Source organism: Cherax quadricarinatus, chromosome 96, assembly GCF_038502225.1.
Source record: "Cherax quadricarinatus isolate ZL_2023a chromosome 96, ASM3850222v1, whole genome shotgun sequence".
Taxonomy (NCBI): domain Eukaryota; kingdom Metazoa; phylum Arthropoda; class Malacostraca; order Decapoda; family Parastacidae; genus Cherax; species Cherax quadricarinatus.
Genome location: NC_091387.1, coordinates 8,768,064 through 8,794,599, shown reverse-complemented (window position 1 = coordinate 8,794,599; position 26,536 = coordinate 8,768,064).

The window sequence follows — 26,536 nt, the reverse complement described above, 5'->3', positions numbered from 1 at the left end:
ACAATTTTTGTGTGTCTTCTACCAAGGATATTATCATGCCTATTTTGTATCATCAGCAAATGATATGAAACTGTGGTGAGTGTTGTTTTAATGTATATTATGAGGATACAAAACAGTAAGGGTCCCAGGACTGTACCTTGGGGTACTAAGCTTCTGACATTGTTAATACAGTAGTCCCCCCCAAATTCGCGGGGATTACGTTCCAAGACCACCAGCGAATTTGGAAAAAAATACGAATTCTGGAAGCGGTTAAAAAAATGCCTATTTTTATAGTTTAAATCCTAAATATTAACACTTTAATTTCAAAGTCAGCTTCATACATCATGCTTAAAAGAAAAAAAATATATAAAGATACAGTGGTCCCTCGATAATCGTAGGGCTCCAGAGTCGTAGATTTCAGAAATCATAGCGATATTTCCGTATAAACATGGGCTAGTTAATCGTAGACTGACTCGTAAATAGTAGTTGGTCTGCGACGCATACGCACGCTGTGAGCTGGGGGGGCCTCCCTTCCCAGCCAGTGTGGCATTGTTTACCAGTGAGCGACGGTCCCCTCACTTGCTCCTACGAAATATTTCATAATCCATTCATTTTAGTGCTTGCAAGTACTAAAAAAGCTACCATGGCTCCAAAGAAAGCTCCTAGTGCCAGCCTTTGGTAAAGAAGGTGAGAAATACGATTGAATTTAAGAAAAACATCACTGAACAATATGAAAGTGGCTTAAGTACGGCCGAACTGGCCAGGATGTATAACAAACTCTATACAACCATATGTTTCATCGTGGCCAAAAAAAAGGAAATCAAGGATGCTGTTGTTGCAAAGGGGGTAAATATGCTGACAAAAATGAGATCACCAGTACTCGAAGATGTTGAGAAGTTATTATTGGTGTGGATAAACGAGAAACAATTAGCAGGAGATAGTATTATGACGTCGATTATTTCTGAAAAGGCTAGGCAGTTGCACGACAATCTGGTAAAGAAATTGCCTGCAACTAGTGGTGATGTGAGTGAATTTAAGGCCAGCAAATGTTGGTTTGAGAGATTTAGGAACCGTGGTGGCATACACAGTGTGGTAAGGCATGGTGAGGCTGCCAGTTCGGACCACAAAGCGGCTGAAAAATATGTGCATGAATTCAAGGAGTACATAGAGGCTGAAGGACTGAAACCTGAACAAGTGTTCAATTGTGACGAAACAGGCCTCTTTTGGAAGAAAATGCCAAAGAGGACCTTCATTACACAAGAGGAAAAGGCAATGCCAGGACACAAGCCTATGAAAGACAGGCTGACGCTAATGCTCTGTGCTAATGCTAGTGGGGATTTCAAAGTGAAGCCATTACTAGTGTACCATTCTGAAAATCCCAGAGTGTTCAGGAAAAACAATGTTATGAAGAGTAAATTGTGTGTGTTTTGGAAATCTAATAGTAAGGCATGGGTCATGAGGGAAATTTTCGTCGAGTGATTCAGTGAAGTGTTTGGCCCTAGTGTGAAGGAGTATCTCCTGGAAAAGAAATTAGATCTCAAGTGCCTCCTAGTAATGGACAATGCACCTGCTCATCCTCCAAACTTGGATGACCTAATTTTCGAGGAGTTTGGGTTCATCACAGTAAAGTTCTTGCCCCCGAATACCACTCCTCTCCTCCAGCCCATGGACCAGCAGGTCATTGCAAACTTTAAAAAGCTCTACACCAAAGCAATGTTTCAAAGGCGCTTGAATGTGACCTCAGACACTCACTTGACCCTAAGAGATTTTTGGAGAGAACACTTCAGTATTCTCCATTACATAACCCATATAGGTACAGCTTGGGAGGCAGTGACTACCAGGACTTTGAACTCTGCTTGGAGAAAATTGTGGCCAGATTGTGTCGACAAGAGGGATTTTGAAGGGTTTGGGGCTGACCCTGATGAGCCTATGTCTGTTGTTAAATCTACTGTGGCACTGGGGAGTTCCATGGGGTTGGATGTGAGTTTGGAGGATGTGGAAGAGTTGGTGGAAGACCACAATTAAGAGCTAACCACTGAGGAGCTGCAAGAGCTTCAGCAGGAAGAGCAACACATCGCAGCTCAGAATCTTGCTGCAGAGGAGGAGGAAGGGAGATGGAAGAAGGTGCCATCTTCAGAAATTAGGGAGATTTTTTAAATGTGGGGTAAGATGGAAAGATTTATGGAGAAACATCACCCTAACAAGGGTGTTGCAAGCCAGGTTGGCAACATGTACAGTGACAAAGTCTTGGCCCATTTTAGGGAAGTGTTAAAGAGACGCCAGAAACAGAGCTCTCTCCACAGTTATTTTGCGAGACAGGACTCCAGTGACTCTCAAGCTGGTCCTAGTGGCATTAAGAAACAGAGAAGAAAAGTATGCAATGTTTCATTCATCATGTCCCATTGTATTGTTTATGTACTACATGTATATTTCATGTAAAAAATTTTTTTGTTTTAATACTTCTGGGTGTCAGGAACGGATTAATTGTATTTACATTATTTCTTCTGGGGAAAATTGATTCGAAAATCGTAGATTTCGATAATATAAATGACCTCGAGGGAGACAGGAGCTGTAGTGGGAAAACAAGTGTAGTCAAGGACAAGATAAAACCAATATTACAAACTAGTAATACCACAGGAGATAGTAAACAAGAGGACTCCACTAGCAATAGTGAGGATATATTACCAGAAACAACTGGTGAGAGCTCCATTGTCAGTACTAGTGAGGATGGGAATGGGACAGGTAAACGTGCACCAACAGGGAATACAGTCACAGAAACCCAAGGCAAATGGAAACCAAGCCTGTTCACATACTATGCACTTGGTATCTGCTGGCATGGGAAATCTGGAAAAACAGATGGGAGGAACGTGCAACTTTGACCACGCTAGAAAATGCCGTGCCCATATGACAACAGGAAAATGCAAACTCCCTTCCTGTAAGCTTTTTCACCCTGAACTGTGTACCTCTTCAGTACAGGAAAGACTGTGCTATAACTTAAATTGCCAGGCACACCATCTAAAGGGGACAAAAAAATACAAAACATCCAGGCCATGGGAAAACCTGGGTAGCCACAGCCACTCAAGAGGGAGAGGTTTTTTAGTGCCAGGAAGGATAAAAAACTGGCAGGAAATGGCGGAAATCGTACGCCAAATCGGCAGTCATTTCTGGAGTGGAACCACAGTCGATGGCCTCCACTCCAAACCAACAAATACAGATACTAGAGCCGGAAAAAAAAGTACCCCCAAGTACCACCAATACCACCAGTCCGGTGGCATTCTTCTTTGCAAATATACAGGGTCTAAAGCCAGCAACGAACAACAAAAAACCTTTCATCCGTGGACTGCTTGCAGAGGCAAATGCAATATTTCCGGCTTTCACAGAGACCCACATAAAGGATCACTTGGACAACGAAATATGGATCCCAGGTTACAACCTATACAGATGTGACAGAGTGAACAGGCAAAAGGGGGGTTTGGCCTGTATATGGCAGAGTCACTTGTTTGCACAGAACTGCTTAATGCCTCAAATGATGTAGTGGAAGTTTTAGCAGTAAAGATCGAGAACCAAAACCTAGTCATTGTGGTAGTCTACAAGCCTCCAGATGCAATGTCCCAGCAATTCCTGGAACAGCTGTCAAAAACTGACCACTGTCTGGAAAATCTGCCAGCTCCTGCCCTAAACATCTTGCTCCTGGGGGATTTCAACTTGAGGCACCTAAAATGGAGGAATATAGCAAATAATGTTGTTGCAGTGATAACACCAGGAGGCAGCTCTGACGAGAACTCACACACACACACACACACGAGCTTTTAAATCTCTGCACAAAATTCAACTTAAACCAGCAAATAATAGAGCCTACTAGACTGGAGAATACACTAGAACTCATCTTCACTAACAATGATGATCTGATACGAAATGTCACCATATCAAAAACAATATACTCAGATCACAACATAATCGAGGTTCAGACAATTATGCGCGGAGCCCCAGACCGACAAAATGAGATTAGTCACGAGGGAGCCTTCACCAAATTCAACTTCAATAACAAGAACATAAAGTAGGACCAAGTAAATCAAGTCCTAAACGATATAAGCTGGGAAGATAGACTAAGCAACACAGACCCCAACTTATGCCTAGAACAGATTAACTTGGTGGCACTCGATGTATGCTCAAGGCTTATTCCTTTAAGAAAAAGGAGGAGTAGATGTAAAATAGAAAGAGACAGGCGCTCCCTTTACAGGCGACGGAAAAGAATAACAGAGCGGCTAAAAGAGGCCAACATATCTGAAATGCGTAGGGAGTCACTGGTCAGAGAAATAGCAAACATCGAACTTAAGCTAAAGCAATATTATAGGAGTCAGGAATCGCGGGAAGAACTTAAAGCCATAAATGAAATCGAAAGAAACCCAAAGTATTTCTTTTCTTATGCCAAATCAAAGTTGAGAACAACATCCAGTATTGGGCCCCTACTTAAACAAGATGGGTCCTACACAGATGACAGCAAGGAAATGAGTGAGCTACTCAAGTCCCAATATGACTCAGTTTTTAGCAAGCCACTAACCAGACTGAGAGTCGAAGATCAAAATGAATTTTTTATGAGAGAGCCACAGAATCTGGTTAACACAAGCCTATCTCATATAATCCTGACACCAAATGACTTCGAACAGGCGATAAATGATATACCCATGCACTCTGCCCCAGGGACAGACTCATGGAACTCCGTGTTCATCAAGAACTGCAGGAAGCCCCTATCACGAGCTTTTACCATCCTATGGAGAGGGAGCATGGACATGGGGGTCGTCCCACAGTTACTAAAAACAACAGACATAGTCCCACTCCACAAAGGGGGCAGTAAAGCAACAGCAAAGAACTACAGACCAATAGCACTAACATCCGACATCATAAAAATCTTTGAAAGGGTCCTAAGAAGCAAGATCGCCACCCATCTAGAGACCCATCAAATACACAACCCAGGGCAACATGGGATTAGAGCAGGTCGCTCCTGTCTGTCTCAACTATTGGATCACTACGACAAGGTCCTAGATGCACTAGAAGACAAAAAGAATGCGCAGATGTAATATATACAGACTTTGCAAAAGCCTTCGGCAAGTGTGACCAAGATGCAATAGCGCACAAAATGCGTGCTAAAGGAATAACAGGAAAAGTTGGTAGATGGATCTATAATTTCCTCACAAACAGAACACAAAGAGTAGTAGTCAACAGAGTAAAGTCTGAGGCAGCTACGGTGAAAAGCTCTGTTCCACAAGGCACAGTACTCGCTCCCATCTTGTTTCTCATCCTCATATCTGACGTAGACAAGGATGTCAGCCACAGCACCATGTCTTCCTTTGCAGATGACACCCGAATCTGCATGATAGTGTCTTCCATTGCAGACACTGCAAGGCTCCAGGCAGACATCAACCAAATCTTTCAGTGGGCTGCAGAAAACAATATGAAGTTCAACGATGAGAAATTTTAATTACTCAGATATGGTAAGCATGAGGAAATTAAAACTTCATCAGAGTACAAAACAAATTCCTTCCACTAAATAGAGCGAAAAACCAACGTCAAAGACCAGGGAGTGATCATGTCGGAGGATCTCACCTTCAAGGACCATAACATTGTATCAATCGCATCTGCAGGAAAAATGACAGGATGGATAATGAGAACCTTCAAAACTAGGGAGGCCAAGCCCATGATGACACTCTTCAGGTCACTTGTTCTATCTAGGCTGGAATATTGCTGCACACTAACAGCACCTTTCAAGGCAGGTGAAATTGCTGACCTAGAAAATGTACAGAGAACCTTCACAGTGCGCATAACGGAGATAAAACACCTCAATTACTGGGAGCGCTTGAAGTTCCTGAACCTGTACTCCCTGGAATGCAGGCGAGAGAGATACATGATTATACAGTGGACCCTCGCCTAACGAACGCATCGCATAACGTTAAATCCGCCTAGCGATACATTTTAACACAAAAATTTTGCCTAGGCTAGCGCTAAAAAACTCGCTCAACGCAATTCGTTCGAGATGCGTCCACATGCAGCCTAAGCCCGCCTCACTTGTTCCGTGGGTGCCAGTGTTCACAAGCCAGCCACCGCGGTCGCTTCCAAGCATACAATCGGAACATTTCATATTATCACAGCTTTTTTAGTGATTGCACCTGCAAAATAAGTCACCATGGGCCCCAAGAAAGCTTCTAGTGCCAACCCTACAGCAAAAAGAGTGAGAATTACTATGGATATGAAGAAAGAGATCATTGCTAAGTATGAAAGTGGAGTGCGTGTCTCCGAGCTGGCCAGGTTGTACACAAAACCCCAATCAACTATCGCTACTATTGTGGCCAAGAAAACGGCAATCAAGGAAGCTGTTCTTGCCAAAGGTGCAACTTTGTTTTCGAAACAGAGATCGCAAGTGATAAAAGATGTTGAGAGACTGTTATTGGTGTGGATAAACGAAAAACAGATAGCAGGAGATAGCATCTCTCAAGCAATCATATGTGAAAAGGCTAGGAAGTTGCATGACGATTTAATTAGAAAAATGCCTGCAACTAGTGATGATGTGAGTGAATTTAAGGCCAGCAAAGGTTGGTTTGAGAGATTTAAGAATCGTAGTGGCATACATATGTGATAAGGCATGGTGAGGCTGCCAGTTTGGACCACAAAGCGGCTGAAAAATATGTGCAGGAATTCAAGGAGTACATAGACAGTGAAGGACTGAAACCTGAACAAGTGTTTAATTGTGACAAAACAGGCCTGTTTTGGAAGAAAATGCCAAGCAGGACCTACATTACTCAGGAGGAAAAGGCACTCCCAGGACATAAGCCTATGAAAGACAGGCTTACTCTGTTGATGTGTGCCAATGCTAGTGGTGATTGCAAAGTGAAACCTTTATTGGTGTATCACTCTGAAACTCCCAGAGTGTTCAGGAAAAACAATGTCCTCAAGGCTAATTTGTGTGTGCTGTGGAGGGCAAACAGTAAGGCATGGGTCACTAGGGACTTTTTCTATGACTGGTTACGTCATGCATTTGCCTCCACTGTGAAAAATTACCTAATTGAAAAGAAATTAGACCTTAAGTGCCTCCTGGTGTTAGACAATGCTCCTGGTCATCCTTCAGACTTGTCAGAGCGACTTTCTGCGGAAATGAGCTTCATTAAGGTCAAGTTTTTGCCTCCTAATACCACTCCTCTCCTGCAGCCCATGGACCAGCAGGTCATTGCAAACTTCAAAAAACTGTACACAAAAGCTCTGTTTGAAAGGTGCTTTGTAGTGACCTCAGAAACTCAATTGACTCTAAGAGAGTTTTGGAGAGATCACTTTAATATCCTCAATTGTGTAAACCTTATAGGTAAGGCTTGGGAGGGAGTGACTAAGAGGACCTTGAACTCTGCTTGGAAAAAACTGTGGCCAGAATGTGTAGACCAAAGGGATTTTGAAGGATTTGAGGCTAACCCTGAGAGGCGTATGCCAGTTGTGGAATCAATTGTGGCATTGGGGAAGTCCTTGGGGTTGGAGGTTAGTGGGGAGGTTGTGGAAAAGTTGGTGGAGGACGACAATGAAGAACTAACCACTGATGAGCTGCTAGATCATCTTCAACAGCAAGAGGCCAGACCTGAGGAAACTGCTTCAGAGGAGGGGATAGAGAAATTGAGGAAGTTGCCTACTTCAAAGATTAAGGAAATGTGTGCAATGTGGCTTAAAGTGCAAACCTTTTTTGATGAAAATCACCCTCACACAGCTACTGCAAGCCGTGCTGGTGACTATTACACTGACAATGTTGTGAAACACTTTAGGAATGTCATAAAGGAAAGGGAGGTATAGGCCTCTATGGACAGATATGTTGTGCGCCAGAGGTCCAGTGACTCTCAAGCTGGTCCTAGTGGCATTAAAAAAAGAAGGGAAGTAACCCTGGAAAAGGACTTGCCACCTCAAGTCCTAATGGAAGGGGATTCCCCTTGTAAACATTACCCCCATCCACAGTCTCCCCTCCTCCCAGCCCATCAATCATCACCAGATCTTCAATAAAGGTAAGTGTCATGTAACTGTGCATGTCTTCTTCAGTTTGTGTGTATTAAAATTAATATTTCACGTGGTAAAAAAATTTTTTTGTTCATACTTTGGGGTGTCAGGAACGGATTTATTTGATTTCCATTATTTCTTATGGGGAAAATTAATTCGCCTAACGATAATTTCGCCTAACACTGAGCTCTCAGGAATGGATTAATAGCGTTAGGCGAGGGTCCACTGTATACACCTGGAAAATCCTAGAGGGACTAGTACCGAACTTGCACACGAAAATCACTCACAACAAAAGCAAAAGACTCGGTAGACGATGCAACATCCCCCCAATGAAAAGCAGGGGTGTCACTAGCACGTTAAAAGACAATATTATAAGTGTCAAGGGCCCAAGACTGTTCAACTGCCTCCCAGTATACATAAAGGGGATTAGCAATAGACCCCTGGGTGTCTTCAAGCAGGCACTGGATAAACACCTAAAGTCGGTACCTGACCAGCCGGGCTGTGGCTCGTACGTTGGATTGAGTGCAGCCAGCAGTAACAGCCTGGTTGATCAGGCTCTGATCCACCAGGAGGCTTGGTCACAGACCGGGCCGTGGGGGCGTTGACCCCAGGAACTCTCTCCAGGTAAACTCCAGGTAATAGTAGCACCTCCAGGAACGGATTAAATACGATAAACGAGGGACCACTGTAAATCCACATACAGTACTGTAGTGCTATGTCTCCTGCAGTGCTAAAGTGTAAAATACTGATGTTACCCCTATATGTACTGTAATTCATGCAACCCAGTTTTCTTTGGTACAGTGGACCCCCGGTTAACGATATTTTTTCACTCCAGAAGTATGTTCAGGTGCCAGTACTGACCGAATTTGTTCCCATAAGAAATATTGTGAAGTAGATTAGTCCATTTCAGACCCCAAACATACACGTACAAATGCACTTACATAAATACACTTACATAATTGGTCGCATTCGGAGGTAATCGTTATGCGGGGGTCCACTGTATATGTAAAGTAAATATACTGCAGTAATAATTTAATTTAGTAAAAGTAAAGTTAAATGTACGGGTACTCGCCAAAAATGAATGATACCGTTCTCTCTACAGCACTAAAATATTTATACAGTATTATATTTTATATGGAAATTTTGCAGAATTTACATTAATATTTATGCTACAAAATTATTAAATTATATTTTTCTTAATATTTAGCATTAAAACACATAAAAAATTATATATCGCCACAAAAAAGCCAAAAAACTTATCCACGAATTTGCGGGGATTTCTGCAAACAATTATTAGTTAGGTTGTAAGGAGAAATCCGCGAATTCAGAACTGCAAATTCGCGGGAGTCCACTGTACTGGATTCTGCTCTGTTTATTACCTTACCGTCTATCAGAAAGTTTAATAAACATTTGCCTACTTTCCCCATTATGCCTAAGACCACACTAACTAAGACCCACTAACTTTTCTTGGGTTTTCCTGTGTGGTTAACTCTCTGGGGTTAAAAATCCAAATAAAATCTTATCTCATTTTGTATCAAGTCACCCACAATCACATCTTAAATTTTTTTTTATTAATACATAGGCCATTTCTCACAAAGGCAGGGTGACCCAAAAGTGAAGAAACACTTTCATCATTATTCACTCAATGACTGTCTTGCCAAAGGTAAGATAAGATAAGATAAGATTTCGTTCGGATTTTTAACCCCGGAGGGTTAGCCACCCAGGATAACCCAAGAAAGTCAGTGCGTCATCGAGGACTGTCTAACTTATTTCCATTGGGGTCCTTAATCTTGTCCCCCAGGATGCGACCCACACCAGTCGACTAACACCCAGGTACCTAGACTAGTTATAAAACTGCAACATATCAAAGTAGTACACCATATCTAGATTTTTATTTTCTTTCAACATCTCCATAATTCTGTCATAGTAGTTTAGTAGCTGAAACAATAACAGTCTACCCACTCTACATCCATGCTGGCTTAAGTTGTGCAAGTTGTTCCATTCCTTAACATCTGCAACTTGGCATCTCATCACTCTTTCTAAGACTTTTATGATGTGGGATGTTAGGGGTACCAGTCAGTAAATTTTGGCTAATACAGTGGACCCCCGGTTAACGATATTTTGTCATTCCAGAAGTATGTTCAGGTGCCAGTACTGACCGAATTTGTTCCCATAAGAAATATTATGAAGTAGATTAGTCATTTCACGTACATGTACAAATATGCGGGGGTCCACTGTACTCTTGTACTCTTTAAGCTCTCTCATATAACACCAGATTGAAGCTCTTTCTCCAAAAGATACTGAGTGTCTGTGCATGTGGTATTTTGCACTTCTTTAAAAATAAAAAATTCCATGAGTTGAATCCAAGTGTTCCACGAGTCTACCTGAAGAGTATTCCAGGGTCAACATCCCCCGCAGCCAAGTCTTTGACTGGACCTCCCAAATATGGAGTGTTTTCTATTTTTTTTTGAATTCTACATTACTGCTTATGTCATTTACATGATCTATGTGGCCTTTAAAAGTAATGAAATAAATTTTCTGCATTTTCTAGTCTGCTTTTATTAAGTGGACTGCTGTGATCAATGGTCCTTTTCTACAGGTAGTTATTACCTGCAGAAATATTTGGGGTTTCAATATCCTGGACAGCTTTTGTCGGGAGAGTTCGTGGAGATGTGATGGTTGGAGATAAACACGGTCGTTGGATGGTAACACATATATTAGCAGAGTGTGAGAGGGGAGCCCAAACTGCCTGTGTTGCCTGTTCGTAGACCTACGCGTGGAGTGAGGACGAGACCGGGAGCGCAGCACTCACATCCGGCATCGCATGACGTCACGCAAGCTAGTCACTGAGCCTAGCAAGGGATCAACTATGTAAAACATATGGATGGTACTAACTATGATACTCAGATAACATATACATATACAGGGGATCAGCAACTATGCTGACACTTTTTGTTCCCTTTGTGCTTCTTCCGTGCTGTAGTCCTTGTGGCTTAGCGCTTCTTTTTGATTATAATAATAATAATGTGCTTCTTCTGACAAGTACAAAAGCTTGCTTTTGTTCTAATTTGGCAGTCTCTCAGGAGAAAGCATCTTGCTGTCACTGTGACATATTTATACTTTCAAGCAGGGGCGCCACGAGTACACTGAGAGACAACACAATAAGTGTCCGAAGCCCAAGATTGTTCAACTGCCCCCAGCATACATAAGGGGGATTACCAACAGACCCCTGGCTGTCTTCAAGAAGGACTTGGAAAGGCACCTAAAGTCAGTACCTGACCAACCAAGCTGCGGTTTGTATGTCAGCTTGTGTGCAGCCAGCAGTAACAGCCTGGTTGATCAGGCCCTGATCCACCATGAGGCCTGGTCTCAGACTGGGCCACAGGGGTGTTGACCCCTAAATCCCTCTCCAGGTAAACTCCAGGTAAGTACGGGAGGGTGGCCCTGCTTATACAGTAGGTTAGGTTCTGGGCTACTGCTGTACAGGTAGGCCCTGCTTATACAGTAGGTTAGGTTCTGGGCTACTGCTGTACAGGAAGGCCCTGCTTATACAGTAGGTTAGATTCTGGGCTACTGCTGTACAGAAAGGCCCTGCTTATACAGCTGGTTAGGTTCTGGGCTACTGCTGTACAGGAAGGCCCTGCTTATACAGTAGGTTAGGTTCTGGGCTACTACTGTACAGGAGGGCCCTGCTTATACAGTAGGTTAGGTTCTGGGCTACTGCTGTACAGAAAGGCCCTGCTTATACAGCTGGTTAGGTTCTGGGCTACTGCTGTACAGAAAGGCCCTGCTTATACAGCTGGTTAGGTTCTGGGCTACTGCTGTACAGGAAGGCCCTGCTTATACAGTAGGTTAGGTTCTGGGCTACTGCTGTACAGGAGGCCCTGCTTATACAGTAGGTTAGGTTCTGGGCTACTGCTGTACAGAAAGGCCCTGCTTATACAGTAGGATAGGTTCTGGGTTACTGCTGAACAGGAGGGCCCTGCTTATACAGTAGGTTAGGTTCTGGGCTACTGCTGTACAGGAAGGCCCTGCTTATACAGTAGGTTAGGTTCTGGGCTACTGCTGTACAGGAGGGCCCTGCTTATACAGTAGGTTAGGTTCTGGGCTACTGCTGTACAGGAGGGCCCTGCTTATACAGTAGGTTAGGTTCTGGGCTACTGCTGTACAGGAGGGCCCTGCTTATACAGTAGGTTAGGTTCTGGGCTACTGCTGTACAGGAGGGCCCTGCTTATACAGTAGGTTAGGTTCTGGGCTACTGCTGTACAGGAGGGCCCTGCTTATACAGTAGGTTAGGTTCTGGGCTACTGCTGTACAGGAGGGCCCTGCTTATACAGTAGGTTAGGTTCTGGGCTACTGCTGTACAGGAGGGCCCTGTTTATACAGTAGGTTAGGTTCTGGGCTACTGCTGTACAGGAGGGCCCTGCTTATACAGTAGGTTAGGTTCTGGGCTACTGCTGTACAGGAGGGCCCTGCTTACACAGTAGGTTAGGTTCTGGGTTACTGCTGTACAGGAGGGCCCTGCTTATACAGTAGGTTAGGTTCTGGGCTACAGCTGTACAGGAAGGCCCTGCTTATACAGTAGGTTAGGTTCTGGGCTACTGCTGTACAGGAAGGCCCTGCTTATACAGTAGGTTAGGTTCTGGGCTACTGCTGTACAGAAAGGCCCCGCTTATACAGTAGGTTAGGTTCTGGGCTACTGCTGTACAGGAAGGCCCCGCTTATACAGGAGGTTAGGTTCTGGGCTACTGCTGTACAGGAAGGCCCTGCTTATACAGTAGGTTAGTTTCTGGGCTACTGCTGTACAGGAAGGCCCTGCTTATACAGTAGGTTAGGTTCTGGGCTACTGCTGTACAGGAAGGCCCTGCTTATACAGTAGGTTAGGTTCTGGGCTACTGCTGTACAGAAAGGCCCTGCTTATACAGCTGCTTAGGTTCTGGGATACTGCTGTACAGGAAGGCCCTGCTTATACAGTAGGTTAGGTTCTGGGCTACTGCTGTACAGGAGGGCCCTGCTTATACAGTAGGTTAGGTTCTGGGCTACTGCTGTACAGAAAGGCCCTGCTTATACAGCTGGTTAGGTTCTGGGCTACTGCTGTACAGAAAGGCCCTGCTTATACAGCTGGTTAGGTTCTGGGCTACTGCTGTACAGGAAGGCCCTGCTTATACAGTAGGTTAGGTTCTGGGCTACTGCTGTACAGAAAGGCCCTGCTTATACAGTAGGTTAGGTTCTGAGCTACTGCTGTACAGGAGGGCCCTGCTTATACAGTAGGTTAGGTTCTGGGCTACTGCTGTACAGGAGGGCCCTGCTTATACAGTAGGTTAGGTTCTGGGCTACTGCTGTACAGGAGTTCCCTGCTTATACAGTAGGTTAGGTTCTGGGTTACTGCTGTACAGGAGGGCCCTGCTTATACAGTAGGTTGGGTTCTGGGCTACTGCTGTACAGGAAGGCCCTGCTTATACAGTAGGTTAGGTTCTGGGCTACTGCTGTACAGGAGGGCCCTGCTTATACAGTAGGTTAGGTTCTGGGTTACTGCTGTACAGGAGGGCCCTGCTTATACAGTAGGTTAGGTTCTGGGCTACTGCTGTACAGGAAGGCCCTGCTTATACAGTAGGTTAGGTTCTGGGCTACTGCTGTACAGGAGGGCCCTGCTTATACAGTAGGTTAGGTTTTGGGTTACTACTGTACAGGAGGGCCCTGCTTATACAGTAGGTTAGGTTCTGGGTTACTGCTGTACAGGAGGGCCCTGCTTATACAGTAGGTTAGGTTCTGGGCTACTGCTGTACAGGAGGGCCCTGCTTATACAGTAGGTTAGGTTCTGGGCTACTGCTGTACAGGAGGGCCCTGCTTATACAGTAGGTTAGGTTCTGGGCTACTGCTGTACAGGAAGGCCCTGCTTATACAGTAGGTTAGGTTCTGGGCTACTGCTGTACAGGAGGGCCCTGCTTATACAGTAGGTTAGGTTCTGGGCTACTGCTGTACAGGAGGGCCCTGCTTATACAGTAGGTTAGGTTCTGGGCTACTGCTGTACAGGAGGGCCCTGCTTATACAGTAGGTTAGGTTCTGGGCTACTGCTGTACAGGAGGGCCCTGCTTATACAGTAGGTTAGGTTCTGGGCTACTGCTGTACAGGAGGGCCCTGCTTATACAGTAGGTTAGGTTCTGGGCTACTGCTGTACAGGAGGGCCCTGCTTATACAGTAGGTTAGGTTCTGGGCTACTGCTGTACAGGAAGGCCCTGCTTATACAGTAGGTTAGGTTCTGGGCTACTGCTGTACAGGAAGGCCCTGCTTATACAGTAGGTTAGGTTCTGGGCTACTGCTGTACAGGAGGGCCCTGCTTATACAGTAGGTTAGGTTCTGGGCTACTGCTGTACAGGAAGGCCCTGCTTATACAGTAGGTTAGGTTCTGGGCTACTGCTGTACAGGAGGGCCCTGCTTATACAGTAGGTTAGGTTCTGGGCTACTGCTGTACAGGAAGGCCCTGCTTATACAGTAGGTTAGGTTCTGGGCTACTGCTGTACAGGAGGGCCCTGCTTATACAGTAGGTTAGGTTCTGGGCTACTGCTGTACAGGAAGGCCCTGCTTATACAGTAGGTTAGGTTCTGGGCTACTGCTGTACAGGAAGGCCCTGCTTATACAGTAGGTTAGGTTCTGGGCTACTGCTGTACAGGAAGGCCCTGCTTATACAGTAGGTTAGGTTCTGGGCTACTGCTGTACAGGAGGGCCCTGCTTATACAGTAGGTTAGGTTCTGGGCTACTGCTGTACAGGAAGGCCCTGCTTATACAGTAGGTTAGGTTCTGGGCTACTGCTGTACAGGAGGGCCCTGCTTATACAGTAGGTTAGGTTCTGGGCTACTGCTGTACAGGAAGGCCCTGCTTATACAGTAGGTTAGGTTCTGGGCTACTGCTGTACAGGAAGGCCCTGCTTATACAGTAGGTTAGGTTCTGGGCTACTGCTGTACAGGAAGGCCCTGCTTATACAGTAGGTTAGGTTCTGGGCTACTGCTGTACAGGAAGTCCCTGCTTATACAGTAGGTTAGGTTCTGGGCTACTGCTGTACAGGAGGGCCCTGCTTATACAGTAGGTTAGGTTCTGGGCTACATTTCACAATAATTCATTGTGTTTGGTGCTTGTAGATTGAGTGTGACTGGAGTGGTAGAGGCAGTGATTGAGGCAATGGTATTTAATAACATACATGTTAATAATAATACATGTTATTAATAATAACATGTACTATTATTATTTATAACATATATGTTATTAAATACCACTGCCTCAACCGCTGAATTATTGTGAAATGTTTGGAAGAGCAGGGAGACTAACGTTCACTCCAGCATAAACAAAGTCACACTGACGATGTGTCAACCACTCCCTCGTATTTTTGTACAATTTCCTTCTTCAATTATATCGTATTTATTATTATTATTATTATTATTATTATTATTATTATTATTATTATTATTATTATTATTACTATTGTTATTATTAGCAATAGCAGAAATGTTCGATTCTTTGCTGTGTTCAAGAGTAAACACATGATGTCACCGTCCAATACCTGTTCAAATAGCCATTCCAATATGCAGTCATGAATGGGTTTACATTATTTATTCTGTAGTTTAATAGCAAATAATGAACAAACAAAACACTCACCACACTGAGTGGTGGGAGGGCTGGCTGCCAGTTGTGGGGGTCGGAGGGAGGGTAGTAGGGACTCGCAGTGGTGGAGGCAGTGGTGGAGTCTGTGGTATTTAATAACATACATGTTATTAACATACATGTTATTAACATACATGTTATTAACATACATGTTATTAAATAACATACATTATTAAAGCATAACATGTATATATTTAGTACAATTTACGACGTTTTCATGTATTTTATGATTATTCACGGTTCAACAAGTTAAGGAAGCAGTATTGTAATATATTTCCCTACAATATATTGGGGCACCAAACATTCACGGTTTTTCAACATTAGCGAGTCTCTTGATCCCCTAACCCTCGCGAATGTTGAGGGAGACCTGTATATTGTGCATGTGATTATGTCTCTATTTCCCCAATGTTCATAAAAATCAAATTCACTGTATCTTCGCTTCTAGCATAATCTGTTATCTGTAAGTTCTCTGGTACAATATGTACCCATTGAGCCAGCATACTTCCTGGAACTATATCTGGTACGAAACAGTGATTTGCAATCTTCCAAGATGAATTCTCTAAGGAGGATAAGATAAGATTTGTTCGTGTTTTTAACCTGGAGTGTTAGCCACCCAGTATAACACAGGGAAGGGAGGATTAGCTACCCAGGATAACCAGGGGTAGGGAGGGTTAGGCACCCAAGATAACCTGGGGTAGGAAGGGTTAGCCACCCAGGATAACACAGGGAAGGGAGGATTAGCTACCCAGGATAACCAGCGGTAGGGAGGGTTAGGCACCCAAGATAACCTGGGGTAGGAAGGGTTAGCCACCCAGGATAACACAGGGAAGGGACGATTAGCTACCCAGGATAACCAGCGGTAGGGAGGGTTAGCCACCCAAGATAACCTGGGGTAGGGAGGGTTAGCCACCCAGGATAATACAGGGTAGGAAGGATTAGCTACCCAGGATAACCAGGGGTAGGGAGGGTTAGCCACCCAAGATAACCTGGGGTAGGGAGGGTTAGCCACCCAGGATAACACAGGGTAGGGAGGATTAGCTACCCAGGATAACAAGGGGTAGGGAGGGTTAGCCACCCAAGATAACCTGGGGTAGGAAGGGTTAGCCACCCAGGATAACACAGGGTAGAGAGGATTAGCTACCCAGGATAACCAGAGGTAGGGAAGGTTAGCCACCCAAGATAACCTGGGGTAGGGAGGGTTAGCCACTCAGGATAACCTGGGGTAGGGAGTGTTAGCCACCCAGGATAACCCAAGAAAGTCAGTGTGTCATCAAGGACTGTCTGACCTATTTCCATTGTGGTCCTTCAATCTTGTCCCCCAGGATGCCACCCACACCAGTCCACTAACACCCAGGTACCTACTTACTGCTAGATGAACAGGAACATGGCCGGTGTAAGGTAACTAACACCCAGGTACCTACTTACTGCTAGATGAACAGGAACATGGCCGGTGTAAGGTAACTAACACCCAGGTACCTACTTACTGCTAGATGAACAGGAACATGGCCGGTGTAAGGTAACTAACACCCAGGTACCTACTTACTGCTAGATGAACAGGAACATGGCCGGTGTAAGGTAACTAACACCCAGGTACCTACTTACTGCTAGATGAACAGGAACATGGCCAGTGTAAGGTAACTAACACCCAGGTACCTACTTACTGCTAGATGAACAGGAACATGGCCGGTGTAAGGTAACTAACACCCAGGTACCTACTTACTGCTAGATGAACAGGAACATGGCCGGTGTAAGGTAACTAACACCCAGGTACCTACTTACTGCTAGATGAACAGGAACATGGCCGGTGTAAGGTAACTAACACCCAGGTACCTACTTACTGCTAGATGAACAGGAACATGGCCAGTGTAAGGTAACTAACACCCAGGTACCTACTTACTGCTAGATGAACAGGAACATGGCCGGTGTAAGGTAACTAACACCCAGGTACCTACTTACTGCTAGATGAACAGGAACATGGCCGGTGTAAGGTAACTAACACCCAGGTACCTACTTACTGCTAGATGAACAGGAACATGGCCGGTGTAAGGTAACTAACACCCAGGTACCTTATTTACTACTAAAGAAAAAGATTTATTTCTTTATAAAAGTTACGATGTGTAACTACAATTTTGGTTTGCCCGGTGGCCCGGTGGCCCAGTGGCTAAAGCTCCCGCTTCACACACGGAGGGCCCGGGTTCGATTCCCGGCAGGTGGAAACATTTCGACACGTTTCCTTACACCTGTTGTCCTGTTCACCTAGCAGCAAATAGGTACCTGGGTGTTAGTCGACTGGTGTGGGTCGCATCCTGGGGGACAAGATTAAGGACCCCAATGGAAATAAGTTAGACAGTCCTCGATGACACACTGACTTTCTTGGGTTATCCTGGGTGGCTAACCCTCCGGGGTTAAAAATCCGAACGAAATCCTATCCTATCCTATCCTATCCTACAAAGAAAGCCACTATCATGCCGGGGCATTTTGGGCAGACTAATCCTAGTACATAATAACTACTTAAATCTAGACAAGATAAGTGGTTAGCTTTCACTAAAAATTTTATTTAATCTTAATACGAATGCGAGGTAGTCGAGGCGGATATATGTAAGAATAATAATCTTGACTGAAAGCAGTGAAGAGTTTTTACGAGGATAGTGAGGCTTAAGTTAGAGTATGTAGGAAAGAGGGAAAATATTTCCCAGTAAAAGTAGGCCTTAGGCAAGGATGTGTGATGTCACCGTGGTTGTTTAATATATTTATAGATGGGGTTGTAAGAGAAGGAAATGCGAGGGTCTTGGCAAGAGGCGTGGAGTTAAAAGATAAAGAATCACACACAAAGTGGGAGTTGTCACAGCTGCTCTTTGCTGATGACACTGTGCTCTTGGGAGATTCTGAAGAGAAGTTGCAGAGATTGGTGGATGAATTTGGTAGGGTGTGCAAAAGAAGAAAATTAAAAGTGAATACAGGAAAGAGTAAGGTTATGAGGATAACAGAAAGATTAGGTGATGAAAGATTGGATATCAGATTGGAGGGAGAGAGTATGGAGGAGGTGAATGTATTCAGATATTTGGGAGTGGACGTGTCAGCGGATGGGTCTATGAAAGATGAGGTGAATCATAGAATTGATGAGGGGAAAAGGGTGAGTGGTGCACTTAGGAGTCTGTGGAGACAAAGAACTTTGTCCTTGGAGGCAAAGAGGGGAATGTATGAGAGTATAGTTTTACCAACGCTCTTATATGGGTGTGAAGCATGGGTGATGAATGTTGCAGTGAGAAGAAGGCTGGAGGCAGTGGAGATGTCATGTCTGAGAGCAATGTGTGGTGTGAATATAATGCAGAGAATTCGTAGTTTGGAAGTTAGGAGGAGGTGCGGGATTACCAAAACTGTTGTCCAGAGGGCTGAGGAAGGATTGTTGAGGTGGTTCGGACATGTAGACAGAATGGAGTGAAACAGAATGACTTCAAGAGTGTATCAGTCTGTAGTGGAAGGAAGGCGGGGTAGGGGTCGGCCTAGGAAAGGTTGGAGAGAGGGGGTAAAGGAGGTTTCGTGTGCGAGGGGCTTGGACTTCCAGCAGGCATGCATGAGCGTGTTTGATAGGAGTGAATGGAGACAAATGGTTTTTAATACTTGACGTGCTGTTGGAGTGTGACCAAAGTAACATTTATGAAGGCGTTCAGGGAAACCGGCAGGCCGGACTTGAGTCCTGGAGATGGGAAGTACAGTGCCTGCACTCTGAAGGAGGGGTGTTAATGTTGCAGTCTAAAAACTGTAGTGTAAAGCACCCTTCTGGCAAGACAGTGATGGAGTGAATGATGGTGAAAGTTTTTCTTTTTCGGGCCACCCTGCCTTGGTGGGAATCAACCAGTGTGATAATAAAAAAAAATTATAAATAATGGTTCAAGCAGTAATATTTGATGGATTGGCAGATGTTTAATAGACTAGAGGTCATATAATACAATGTAATAACTGATTAGAAGTTGTTTTGGTTAGTATTGAGAGATGAGATGATTTTTAAGCAAAGTCCTAAATTTATAAGTAGTGAACAGTGTCAACAGGTGTAAGGTAACTAACACCCAACCCAGGTGTAAGGTAACTAACACCCAAGTACCTTAAGTAAACAGGGACAGCAGGTGTAAGGTAACTAACACCCAAGTACCTTACTTCCTGCTAGGTAAACAGGGACACAGGTGTAAGGTAACTAACACCCAAGTACCTTACTTCCTGCTAGGTAAACAGGGACAGCAGGTGTAAGGTAACTAACACCCAAGTACCTTACTTCCTGCTAGGTAAACAGGAACAGCAGGTGTAAGGTAACTAACACCCAAGTACCTTACTTCCTGCTAGGTAAACAGGGACAGCAGGTGTAAGGTAACTAACACCCAAGTACCTTACTTCCTGCTAGGTAAACAGGGTCAGCAGGTGTAAGGTAACTAACACCCAAGTACCTTACTTCCTGCTAGGTAAACAGGGACAGCAGGTGTAAGGTAACTAACACCCAAGTACCTTACTTCCTGCTAGGTAAACAGGGTCAGCAGGTGTAAGGTAGCTAACACCCAAGTACCTTACTTCCTGCTAGGTAAACAGGGTCAGCAGGTGTAAGATAACTAACACCCAAGTACCTTACTTCCTGCTAGGTAAACAGGGACAGCAGGTGTAAGGTAACTAACACCCAAGTACCTTACTTCCTGCTAGGTAAACAGGGACAGCAGGTGTAAGGTAACTAACACCCAAGTACCTTACTTCCTGCTAGGTAAACAGGGACAGCAGGTGTAAGGAAACTCACACTCAAGTACCTTACTTCCTGCTAGGTAAACAGGGACAGCAGGTGTAAGGTAACTAACACCCAAGTACCTTACTTCCTGCTAGGTAAACAGGGACAGCAGGTGTAAGGTAACTAACACCCAAGTACCTTACTACCTGCTAGGTAAACAGGGTCAGCAAGTGTAAGGAAACTAACACCCAAGTACCTTACTTCCTGCTAGTTAAACAGGGACAGCAGGTGTAAGGTAACTAACACCCAAGTACCTTACTTCCTGCTAGGTAAACAGGGACAGCAGGTGTAAGGTAACTAACACCCAAGTACCTTACTTCCTGCTAGTTAAACAGGGACAGTAGGTGTAAGGTAACTAACACCCAAGTACCTTACTTCCTGCTAGGTAAACAGGGTCAGCAGGTGTAAGGAAACTAACACCCAAGTACCTTACTTCCTGCTAGGTAAACAGGGACAGCAGGTGTAAGGTAACTAACACCCAAGTACCTTACTTCCTGCTAGGTAAACAGGGACAGCAGGTGTAAGGTAACTAACACCCAAGTACCTTAATTCCTGCTAGTTAAACAGGGACAGTAGGTGTAAGGAAACTAACACCCAAGTACCTTACTTCCTGCTAGGTAAACAGGGTCAGCAGGTGTAAGGTAACTAACACCCAAGTACCTTACTTCCTGCTAGGTAAACAGGGTCAGCAGGTGTAAGGTAACTAACACCCAAGTACCTTACTTCCTGCTAGGTAAACAGGGACAGCAGGTGTAAGGTAACTAACACCCAAGTACCTTACTTCCTGCTAGGTAAACAGGGTCAGCAGGTGTAAGGTAACTAACACCCAAGTACCTTACTTCCTGCTAGGTATACAGGGACAGCAGGTGTAAGGTAACTAACACCCAAGTACCTTACTTCCTGCTAGGTAAACAGGGACAGCAGGTGTAAGGTAACTAACACCAAAGTACCTTACTTCCTGCTAGGTAAACAGGGTCAGCAGGTGTAAGGTAACTAACACCCAAGTACCTTACTTCCTGCTAGGTAAACAGGGTCAGCAGGTGTAAGGTAACTAACACCCAAGTACCTTACTTCCTGCTAGGTAAACAGGGACAGCAGGTGTAAGGTAACTAACACCCAAGTACCTTACTTCCTGCTAGGTAAACAGGGTCAGCAGGTGTAAGGTAACTAACACCCAAGTACCTTACTTCCTGCTAGGTATACAGGGACAGCAGGTGTAAGGTAACTAACACCCAAGTACCTTACTTCCTGCTAGGTAAACAGGGTCAGCAGGTGTAAGGTAACTAACACCCAAGTACCTTACTTCCTGCTAGGTAAACAGGGTCAGCAGGTGTAAGGTAACTAACACCCAAGTACCTTACTTCCTGCTAGGTAAACAGGGACAGCAGGTGTAAGGTAACTAACACCCAAGTACCTTACTTCCTGCTAGGTAAACAGGGTCAGCAGGTGTAAGGTAACTAACACCCAAGTACCTTACTTCCTGCTAGGTATACAGGGACAGCAGGTGTAAGGTAACTAACACCCAAGTACCTTACTTCCTGCTAGGTAAACAGGGTCAGCTAGTGTAAGGAAACTAACACCCAAGTACCTTACTTCCTGCTAGTTAAACAGGGACAGCAGGTGTAAGGTAACTAACACCCAAGTACCTTACTTCCTGCTAGGTAAACAGGGTCAGCAGGTGTAAGGTAACTAACACCCAAGTACCTTACTTCCTGCTAGGTAAACAGGGACAGCAGGTGTAAGGTAACTAACACCCAAGTACCTTACTTACGTTATTTTATATTACTATACATAATTAAAGACTATAGCATTTGTTGTGTGTATGTAAAACTGTAATTAACCTCTATAAAATGTATTTTTTTTGTGAATATTTTTGGGTTTCTGGAACGGATTAATTGTATTTCCATTATTCTTATGGGAAATATTGCTTCAAATTTCAGACTTTTCGAATTTAGAACTAGCTCCTGGAACGGATTAAGTTCAAAATTTGAGGTTCCACTGTACCTTACTTCCTGCTAGTTAAACAGGGACAGCAGGTGTAAGGTAACTAGCACCCAAGTACCTTACTTCCTGCTAGTTAAACAGGGACAGCAGGTGTAAGGTAACTAACACCCAAGTACCTTACTTCCTGCTAGTTAAACAGGGACAGCAGGTGTAAGGTAACTAACACCCAAGTACCTTACTTCCTGCTAGGTAAACAGGGACAGCAGGTGTAAGATAACTAACACCCAAGTACCTTACTTCCTGCTAGTTAAACAGGGACAGCAGGTGAAAGGAAACACGTCCGGTGTTTCTACCCAGCTGGGGATTTAACCATAAACTGTCAGTGTGTGAGGTGAGTGCGTTAGTATGGGGGGTTTTCAAGATCTTCAAGACTTCCATACATCTTCCTATCTTCTTTCAGGGACCCCACTGGAAATAAATCACATTGTCTGACTTTTTTGGGGTTATCCTGGATAATCTACACATATACTTTTATGTATGATAATTTATATAACTGTATTTATGTGTACCTCAATAAACTTACTTTTTCCTTATCCTTGGCTGTTGCTGATGATAGTTTATATACAGCCCCTCCTCACCTAACGATGGAGTTCTGTTCCTAAGACCTCGTCAGTAAATGAATTCGTTGCTCAGTGAGGAGCATACTATAATGGTAGTGGGTTTGTGTCCACCATCTTTGATATTGTTTTAATGTCACCTTTGCACCATTTATAACATTTCTGGTATAATTTTAAATATTTATACAGTACTGTGCTGTATATTGTAATAAAAAGAATGGAGGAAATCAGCTCTAATATACAGTGGACCCCCGCATAACGATGGCATCACATAGCGATTAATCCGCATACCGCTTGCTTTAATCGCAAAAATTTTGCCTCACATACCGCTTAAAAACCCGCTTACCGATTTTCGTCCGAGACGCGTCCAATGTGCGGCCTGAGCCACGCTCACATGTTCCGCCGGTGGCATTGTTTACCAGCCAGCCTCCGCGGCAACATCCAAGCATACAATCGGAATATTTCGTATTATTACAGTGTTTTCGGTGCTTTTTCTGGAAAATAAGTGACCATGGGCCCCAAGAAAGCTTCTAGTGCCAACCCTACAGCAATAAGGGTGAGAATTACAATAGATATGAAGAAAAAGATCATTGATAAGTATGAAAGTGGAGTGTGTGTCTCCGAGCTGGCCAGGTTGTATAATAAACCCCAATCAACCATTGCTACTATTGGTGGTACAGCTGCTGCTGCTGCTGCACTGTCAGCTGCTGCTGCTGCTGTAGCATCGTCTGCTGCTGCTGTAACATCGTCTGTTGCTGCTGTAGCGTCATCTGTTGCTGCTGCAGCATCGTCTGTTGCTGCTGTACCACCGTCAGCTGCTGCTGCTGCTGTAGCACCGTTGTTGGTGTGGCTTATTGAGAATACCAAGAAGCAATTAACCCCAGAGGATTTGCCACCCAGGATAACCCAAAAAAGTCAGTGTCATCGAAGACTGTCTAACTTATTTCCATTGGGGTCCTTAATCTTGTCTCCCAGGATGCAACCCACACCAGTCGACTAACACCCAGGTGAACAGGGAAAAATGCCTGGAACTAGTGCTCATATTGGTGAATTTAAAGCCAGCAAAGGTTGGTTTGAGAGATTTAAGAATCGTAGTGACATACACAGTGTGATAAGGCATGTTCTGGAAGAAAATGCCAAACAGGACCTACAGTACTCAGGAGGAAAAGGCACTCCCAGGACACAGTGTCTCATCAGTCATTGCTGCATCTTCAATAAAGGTAAGTGTCATTTATTCTTCATTTAGTAGACTAGTACATGCACAATATATACTGTGCATGTACTACTCTACTATTGTGCATGTATCCTTCTCTTTGTGTGTGGGAAAATGTATATTTCATGTGGTAAAATTTTTTTTTTCATACTTTTGGGTGTCTTGCACGGATTAATTTTATTTCCATTATTTCTTATGGGGAAAATTCATTCACATAACGATTATTTCGCATAACAATTACCCCTCTTGCACGGATTAAAATCGTTAACCGGGGGTCCACTGTACATTATTTACGTATGCATACTAGTCAGAGAGCCTATCGTAAGTCCGAGTTGTCGGTAAATGACTACGTCGCTAATGAGGAGAGGCTTTATATGGATACTTATTAGATTCCTATTTTCCACTTAATACCTAGAACTTATACAGTAGCAGCTGATACAGCATATCTACATAACTTAGTTTAACCTAACCTAATACAGTGGACCCCCGGATATCGTAGTCATCGGATTTCACAATATTTGGTAATTGTAACATTTTCTCATCAAAATATTGGCTCAGTGATCATCATTAACCTTGGTAATAGTTATTTGTCCCAAATGCGTACAAGTGGCCCCGAGTGGCCCCAAATGCCTAGCCATGCTAAGTGTTCTAGTGGTACACTCTGTAATCACTATTTTACTACATGTAAACCAAATTTCTGTAAACTCAGCATTATAATCCTTATAGAGAATAAACTTTGAATTTGAATTGAATTTGAAAAGTGGCCCCACACACCATCCCACAACATTCACAGTCAGTCTGCTATTGTTTATCAGTAAGTGACGGTCACCCCATGAGTTCATACAATACATGTTTTAACCCTTAAACTGTCCAAACGTAGATCTACATTTTTTCAACATTTGAAAGTATGTAATAAAACGAAGATCTTCTTTTTGTTTTTTACATTTGACGTGTAAAAAAACTTTGATCTACGTTTTTTTTTTTTTTTTGTTATATACGAAAATACGTAAAAAACGTAGACCTACTTTCGGAGCACTACGCATGTGAACATAGATCAGTTTGGACAGTTTAAGGGTTAATATTCCATTCTTATTTGTGCATGCAACTGCTATATAAGCCACCATGGGCCCAAAGAAAGCTTCCGGTGCCAGCCCTTGGTAAAGGTGAGAAACACTATAGAATTCAAGAAAGACGTCATTGCAAAATATGAAAGTGGAGTATCCGTGGTAGAACTTGCCAGGATGAATATATAACCCCAAAAAAAACAACCATACCCCCGGCCGGGATTGAACCCGCGGTCATAGAGTCTCAAAACTCCAGCCCGTCGTGTTAGCCACTAGACCAGCTAGCCACAATAAGATTCATCCAACTAGGTATATTTCTACACCATAGGAAGGTTAGCACAGGCACCACTGTGACCACAAATGCAAGTTTTTTTTACAGACGAATCTCCAGCTACTTGCGTGGTCACAGAGGTGCCTATGCTAACCTTCCTATGGTGTAGAAATATACCTAGTTGGATGAATCTTATTGTGGCTAGCTGGTCTAGTGGCTAACGCGACGGTCTGGAGTTTTGAGACTCTATGACCGCGGGTTCAATCCCGGCCGGGGGTATGGTTTGTTTGCAATCGTGTCATTACGATTTCTTGAGTCATATAACCCCATACAACCATCACTTCCACCGTGGTCAAGAAAAAGAAATAAAGTATAACTCTGACCTTGATGTGGTGGTGGACACATGCTGGCAGCATATTTAAAGTGAAGTAAGCATTGTTTTAAGGTCATATATGCCTGCTGTCAGCATACCAAAGATATTAGGTATACTGGGTATGCTGAAAGTTGACTGAGGGCCATTTTAAGGCTGTCAAAGTCACCTTTATACCTCCAGTCATGAATGTATATACCCCAGCAGATATATACCCTCGGTGTATATACCCCAGCAGATATATACCCTCGGTGTATATACCCCAGCAGATATACACCCTCAGTGTATATACCCCAGCAGATATATACCCTCAGTGTATATACCCCAGCAGATATATACCCTCAGTGTATATACCCCAGCAGATATACACCCTCAGTGTATATACCCCAGCAGATATACACCCTCAGTGTATATACCCCAGCAGATATACACCCTCAGTGTATATACCCCAGCAGATATATACCCTCGGTGTATATACCCCAGCAGATATACACCCTCGGTGTATATACCCCAGCAGATATACACCTTCGGTGTATATACCCCAGAAGATATACACCCTCGGTGCATATACCCCAGAAGATATACACCCTCGGTGTATATACCCCAGCAGATATACACCCTCGGTGTATATACCC